The 7182-nt window shown below is 43.8% G+C and overlaps 1 non-coding gene across 1 annotated transcript; it reads right to left on the reverse strand.

Moving 5' to 3' along the window:
• Positions 1–6148: 6148 nt before the first annotated feature.
• Positions 6149–6253, reverse strand: LOC139036168 (U6 spliceosomal RNA). The gene has a single exon (XR_011488900.1). It is a non-coding gene; the product is annotated as a U6 spliceosomal RNA (small nuclear RNA).
• Positions 6254–7182: the final 929 nt, after the last annotated feature.

Genomic DNA, 7182 nt, shown 5'->3' on the forward strand with positions numbered 1-7182 from the left:
GGTTCTCCCCATGTGGGTGTCTGCGTCTAAATTTCCCACTTTATAAGATCCTAATGACCTCATTTTAACTTGATTGCCTCTATAAAGATCTCATCTCCAAACAAGATCACCTTCTAAGCCACTGGGGGTTAGGGCACCAACATAACCTTTCATGGGGACAAAATTTAGCCCATCACTGGTTTCATGACTTTAAGCAAGTAGCTGAGACCCATAGCATCTTGGTTTCTTCATCTGTGAAATCAGGATTTAAAAAATACCTACTTCACAGGCTTTTTCTTAATAATTATTATCAGATTAGATAAGGGATTTAGTTTTGTTTTCAAAGCAAGGTACAGAACAGTGAGTTTAGTTGCTATAATCTGGGTTAAAAGAGGTGGGGCAATCCTCCATCTGTGGTGTGTGTGTGTGTGTGTGTAGGGGGTTGGTGGGTGGGCGTGTGCACACACACATGCGTGTCATAGATTGACTATCTAAACCATCAGACCATCAGAGCCTAAGGCAAGCTCCAACAGAAACCACATATCAAGTAAACATGATGACTTCCAATTTTTCACTCAAATGTGAGGCTATATCAACACTAAAAATCAAGAACTAGGCACTTTTGGTGCTGTTAAATCAGCTTTATCATTTTGTTTACAGTTGGCGGCAGGTTCCCCAAACTTCCTGATCAGACCTTCTAAGACCACAGATCTTCCGAGAGAGTCGGTTCTGGTTGGTCTGGGCAGGACTGAGGGATCTGTGTTTCCCCAATCCCTCAGCTTGCCTCGGGGACCAATCCAGGAATCCTGGGAAAGTAGAAGAGGGCTCCTCTCACCACAGCGGGCCTGGCTCCTCATCCCCTGCCGCTGACTGGCCAGGTGTGAGTCCATGAACCTGGGGGTTCAGTTCCCTCAACTCCAACCTTGTGCCTGATTTTGAGTTGAGATCCCACAATCCTTTCTGGTTCTAAAATGCCATCCCTTGCCTGGTCTGTTCAGACTGGTCTGTATTACTGTATGCTCCTTGAATACCACTGGCATCTTTTTCTGTGCGCCTTCCCACCAGCTGGCCTGGTCAGTGTTCTGTGTTCAGTGGGTGGGTGTCCGGCCAAGCTGACCTGCTGATGGGCCAGAATTGAATGAGAAGAGCAGCTGGGGAGCCAGCACAGAGGAGAAAACTGCCAGGGAAGCCTCTCCCTGCTCAAAGATCTTATTCTGCCCTTCAGGGAAAGTCAGGGACCAGCTGGACGGGTTTGTTTCAAGCTCACCTTTCCACACTTGGTGAATCACTGTTGCAAAAGATGGCTGGTTATTTAAATGTCCTCGGCAGACTCACTATTCTATGATGAGCCAATTGTTTTGATTTTGTTTTGTTTCATCAGATGAAAGAAAGTGTTACCCTCCTCTGCTGGTGGGAATGCAAACTTGGTACAGCTGCTTTGGAAAAACATTTGGTAGTTTCTTAAAATTCTAGGTGTACTGTACACCCCAGAAAAATGAAAGCATGTCTACACAGACACTTGTGTGTGAATGTTTACGGCAGCATTATTCAAAATAGGCAAGAGGTGGAAACCACCCAGATATCCATCTGTAGATGACTAGATAGATAAACTGTGGTGCATCCACACCATGGATTACTCCTCAGTCATAGAAAGGAATGAAGTGTGTTACATGCGACGGCTTGGATGAACCTTGAAACAGAATGCTAGGTGGAAGATACTAGACCAGAGGGCCTCGTATTCAATATGGGTCCCCAAATTTTTGGCACCAGGGACCAGTCTCATAGAAGATAATTTCCCCCTGGATCAGGGGTGGGAATGGTTTCAGGACAATTCAAGCATATCACATTTATTGTGTGTGAGCCTTATTTCTATTATTATTACATCGGCTCTACATCAGATGATCAAGCATTAGATCTCAGAGTGTGGGGACCCCTGCCATATTGTATGCTTCCTTTTATATGAAATATCCAGAATAAGCAAATCTATGAAGATAGAAAGCATATTAGTGGTTGCTGCCAAGGCCTTGGAGAAGTGGAAACAAGAGTGACCCCTTCCACCCTGTGGGGTCCTCGGGGTGATGAAAAAGTTTGAAACCAGAGAGAGATGATGGTTGCACAGTTCTGAATGCACGAAATGCCCTGGGCCATACCCTTTAAAACGGTCCATTGTGTGTTATGTGAATTTCACATCCCCCTAAACACAGAGGAAAGGGTAAAAGAGAGTGTGGCGGAGTGAAGAGGAGAGGGGGAACGAGAAGGAGGGAGGTGCTATGATACGCCTGACAAGAATTTTCTCAGTTCAAAGGAAAATGTGACCCTGCGTCACTGAAACAGAACAGGGTATTAGTCTGATTACAGCGACCACAGATCTCCTCTAAGGGCTGGAAGTGTCATCATTTCCTCTAGCCGGGAGCAGCGTTTGGTACTGTGAGTCACAAGATGCGGTGGTCAGTGTGAAGTCTTTTCCAGCACAGAGGATTCTGTTCTGACTCTGAGCCACACGAGCTTCTTCTGGCTCTGGAGTCTGGTCCCCCACTTTGGGGCTCAGTGGGAACTTGGGGGACCCAGGACAGCGTGAGCCCTTCTGGGCTGCAGAGTCACCAGCCCATGGGTAGAGACGGCTTTGTGTCAGCTCTTAACTGGGTAAGACCTGCTTTTCCTAGTGCTTGGCAGGGCAAAGATTTGGATTAAAAAATTAAAAAAGCCCTTGATGGTGATTCGAACTGAACAGCAGGGAGGACATGCTGGTGGTCAGTCTAGAGGTCGCTTTGGAAGGGTCTCAGCGTAAGCCCTTTGCCAGCAGTCTCTGTAGCCCTCATGTTATGTCCCTTTCAGATGAGTTTGGATGAGTCTCAGGCGAACTTGACTGTATAAGAAGACCAGTTCAGGATGAAAATGGAGTGCTGCAGAATTTATTAACTCAGCAGTCACACCCACGCCGGATGTCTGAATGACAGACCTTGGCTGCTAACCTTGATTTCTGCCACCAGGTCTACCCTACTGGGGGCTGGTATCTACTGGCGGGCATGCGCAAACAGCAAGGCCGTACTGCATAGCACAGGAAACTATATTCAATACCTTGTGATGAACTATAATGGATATGTGTAACTGAGTCACCTTGTCATACGGCAGAAGCCAACACAACACTGTAAATCAACTGTACGTGAATAAAACTGAAAAAAGAAAAGAGGCTGTCATGACTCCCAGTCTAGGCTATGCCACAGTCAGAGGGAGGGTCTCGTGGTGCGTTCCAGGCTTCCCTAAGGACACACGCTCTCTTAGGAGGCTGAGCCTGGGAAGATCCAGGACTCCGCTAAGACAGCCAGTCAGTTCCCTCTAGCAGTTCAGGTAGTGATTTGTAGTTCAAGATGTGCTCAGAATGTAACAGAGAACTTTTGTATTCTGTTGCAAGGTAATCACTAAAGGGATGTTGCCTATAAGCTTAAATTATATACAATTGCCCATCTCTAGGAACCCTGATTCCCAGGTAATGAGCATTAAGATAAAATACCTTTGTTTATCTCACAAGAAACAACTTGACCAAGCCCACCTGTGAATGACTACAGGGAGGAAGAAATTAACACATTCCCTCCAGAGGCAGACAAGAACCAGGAAATGTTTGACTTTACTCCCTCTTCTTTTAGTATAAAAGGAGCCTGAATTCTAACCCAGGCAAGATGGTTCTTTGGGACGAGTCTATCATCTTCTCCATCTGCCGACTTTCTGAATAAAGTCACTGTTCCTTGGCCCAACAACTCATCTCTCAATTTATCAGCCTGTCATAAGGCAAGCTGTATGAGCTTGGACTCAGTAACAGAAAGATGACCTTCTCAGCTTCATAGCCCCCTCGTGGGCCCCTATTGGAGTCTCCTACTCAATGGGAAGGATGGGGGTGGTTCTTGAAGGGATGATCACCCTTTAGAAGTCCTCAGTGCCCTGAGCCTGTTCTGATATAAAATGCACAGTTTCCTCATATTCCTGTTGTGATGGCTATTTTCTTATGTGAGTTTTTGGGCAAATGACTTCATTGTTCTCCAGCCTGTGACTTTCAGTAAAACACCCAGTCTTTTAATCGGATCATTAAAATCAAAATGAAAATTTAGTTTTCATTTAAAAATTTAAATGAATTTCATTGAATGTGGAAAAGTATTCATATTTACTTTTATAAAAGTACAGCATAGCTGTGAGACTGTAATCCTGATTGCTCCCCCCACTGCACTCCCCCCATACGTAACCCTGCCTGAATACCACCCCGGCGCTCCAGTGATGGAGTCTGTGCCAGGTCATGTCTCCAGGGCGAGCTTATGGCCACCCCATCACATGGTGTGGCAACTCATGCTTCTTAATCAGAGCATCAGATGACTTACTGCAGTCGTGCTCTTATTTTCACAAAGCTTCCCTGCAGCCAGGCCTGCTCTTAGATCGCAGACCTTTCCTTGGCACCACTTCAACACCTCGACTAATTTCCTGTGCCAAGGGCCCTTTCTCCAAGATTTCTTCTCACATGAGCCACCCCATTAGAGCCCAGATTGACTTCAGGGCATTCACTGGAGGGGAGGGGCCATTCCACTGGTTTGGCTGCTGCAAAAAAAGAGCTGTGGAATTGGAGACAGAGTGAAGACTGGGTTTGACTTCTGCTTTTGCCCCTTGGCAGCTGTGTGACTTTGAAAAAGTCACTTGACTTCTCTGGGCCTCCCATTTCTACATTTGTGAAATAGGACTTACAAACAGGAGGCAAAGAGAGAAAAGAGCTCAGTCCCCAGAAGGGGAGAGAGATGCATTTAAACTCTACCTCTAGAGCTTGCCCAGATTGTGACCCTGGCAATCTCCTGACCTACCAAAGCCCCAGATGGCATGTGTTGTGAATGGGAGAGACCCCACCTGCCTCTGGGAGTCCTTTGAAAAATTAAAAGAGAAAATGTATGTGTCATGCCTGGCATGTGTTTAGGCACCAAAGAAATGTTTTTGTTTTGTTTTTTTTTATTATAAAACAAAGGTCAAACATGCCAAATATCTACCTCCATAGACTTTGAAAGGATTAAATTCACAATATATATGAAAATATGCTGTAAACTGTAAAGAATCTAAAATGTCATTATCATTATTGTAATCTATTTTTTCTCTCAGGCCTATCAAACTGTAAAAAAGTTTGGAAAAAACAGTACAATAAATATCTGAATATTCTTTCCCTAGATTCACCAATTGTTAGTATTTGCGCTCTTCCTCTGTATATCTGTATCTATTTCAATCTCTATTTATCAACTTAGCACCACTGTTGAACCATTTAAAAATAAGTTGCAAGCATTATACTTGACACTCAATTACTTTAGCATATATCTCCTAAGGATAGCATCATTCTTTCAGCGGTAAAGAATCCACCTGCAATGCCGCAGACACAGGAGACGCAAGTTGGATCCCTGGATTGGGAAGATCCCCTGGAGGAGGGCATGGCAATACACTCTAGTATTCTTGCTTGAGAGATCCCATGGACAGAGGAGCCTGGTGGGCTACAATCCAGAGGGTCACAAAAAGCCAGACACAACTGAGCAACTGAACACACACATACACTTTATATAACTAACTACTATTATTACCAAGAACTTTCCCATACATATAATAATAGTATCTTATATACAGTCTACACTTTCTCCAATTAGACATGCGGTTCCAATACAGGATCCCATATTTCATTTGGTGATTGTCTCTTTAGTCATCTTTCCTTTATTTTATTTTGATGTGGATCATTTTTAAAGCCTTTATTGAGTTTGTTACAATATTGCTTCTGTTTTATGTTTCGTTTTTTTGGCCACGAGGCATGTGGTATGTGGGATCTTAGTTCCCTGATCAGAGATCGAACCCTCACTGGAAGGCGAAGTCTTAACCACTGAACCCCCAGCCTTCTTTACTCTAGAGCTGTGCCATTCAATCAGAAGTCCCCAGTTGCATGTGACTGTTTGGAGTATAGTTGATTTATAATGTTGTGTTGGCTTCAGGTGTATACACCTGAAGTGATTCAGTGATTCAGTTACACATATACAACATCCACTCTTTATTTTTGTTGGATTCTTTTCCTAAATAGGCTGCTACAAAGTACTGAGTGGAGTTCCTGTGCTATACAGCAGGTTCTTATTAGTTACCTGTTTTATATACAGTGGTGTATATATGTCAGACAAATGTGGAATACTTCACAAATTTGCATGTCATCCTTCCACAGGGGCCATGCTAATCTTATCTGTATCATTCCAGTTTTAGCCTATGCACTGCCAAAGCAAGCACTGTATATGGCTCTTGAGCCCTTGAAATATGGCTGGCCCAAATTGAGTGTGACTTGGTGCACACAAAAAAAGGTACATTATTTCATCAGTAACTCTGTATATTGATTGCATATTGAAATAATAATACATTGAATGTATTGGACTAAAAATACATTATTAAAATTAGTTTTACCTGTAGCTATTTGACAATTTTAAATTGCATATGTAGCTCACATTGCATTTCTGTTGGATAGCACAGTTCTAGAATATTTCTCTCTTCTTTTTTTTTTTTTTTCCCTTGTGACATTGACATTTTTGTTGTTTTTGTTGGCACACTATGGGGATTGCAGGATCTTATTTCCCGAACCAGGGATCAAACCTAGGCCCCAGCAGTGGAAACTACTGACCACTGGGCCACCAGGGAATTCCCAGACATGAACATTTTTGAAGAGTCCAAGCCAATTGTCCTGTTGAAGGCCCTACAGTCTGAATTTGTTTCCTTTTGAGTGAAATGAAATGAACTGAAGTCACTCAGTCATGTCCGACTCTTTGCGACCTCATGGACTGTAGCCTACTGGGCTCCTCCACCCATGGCATTTTCCAGGCAAGAGTACTGGAGTGGGTCGCCATTTCATTCTCCAGAGGATCTTCCTGACCCAGGGATCAAACCTGGGTCTCCCGCATTGTAGGCAGACGCTTTACCAATCTTCCTGACAAGGATATGACCTGGGTGGTATTGGTAGTTTACAAGGCATCGTGTCAGGAGGCTCATAGTGTCTCGTTGGGATTGTAAAGTCTGATCTCTCTAGTATAAAGTCCCACCATTCTTGTAATCAATAAATAGCCTTAGGGGTGATCCTTTGAGAACATGTGCACATCCTTCTCCACCATCTTTTATCCAATGGTGTCAGCATCTAGTGATGATATTTGTCTCTATCAAAAATCACAC

The sequence above is a fragment of the Odocoileus virginianus genome, chromosome 7 (genome assembly GCF_023699985.2).
Source record: "Odocoileus virginianus isolate 20LAN1187 ecotype Illinois chromosome 7, Ovbor_1.2, whole genome shotgun sequence".
Lineage (NCBI taxonomy): Eukaryota > Metazoa > Chordata > Mammalia > Artiodactyla > Cervidae > Odocoileus > Odocoileus virginianus.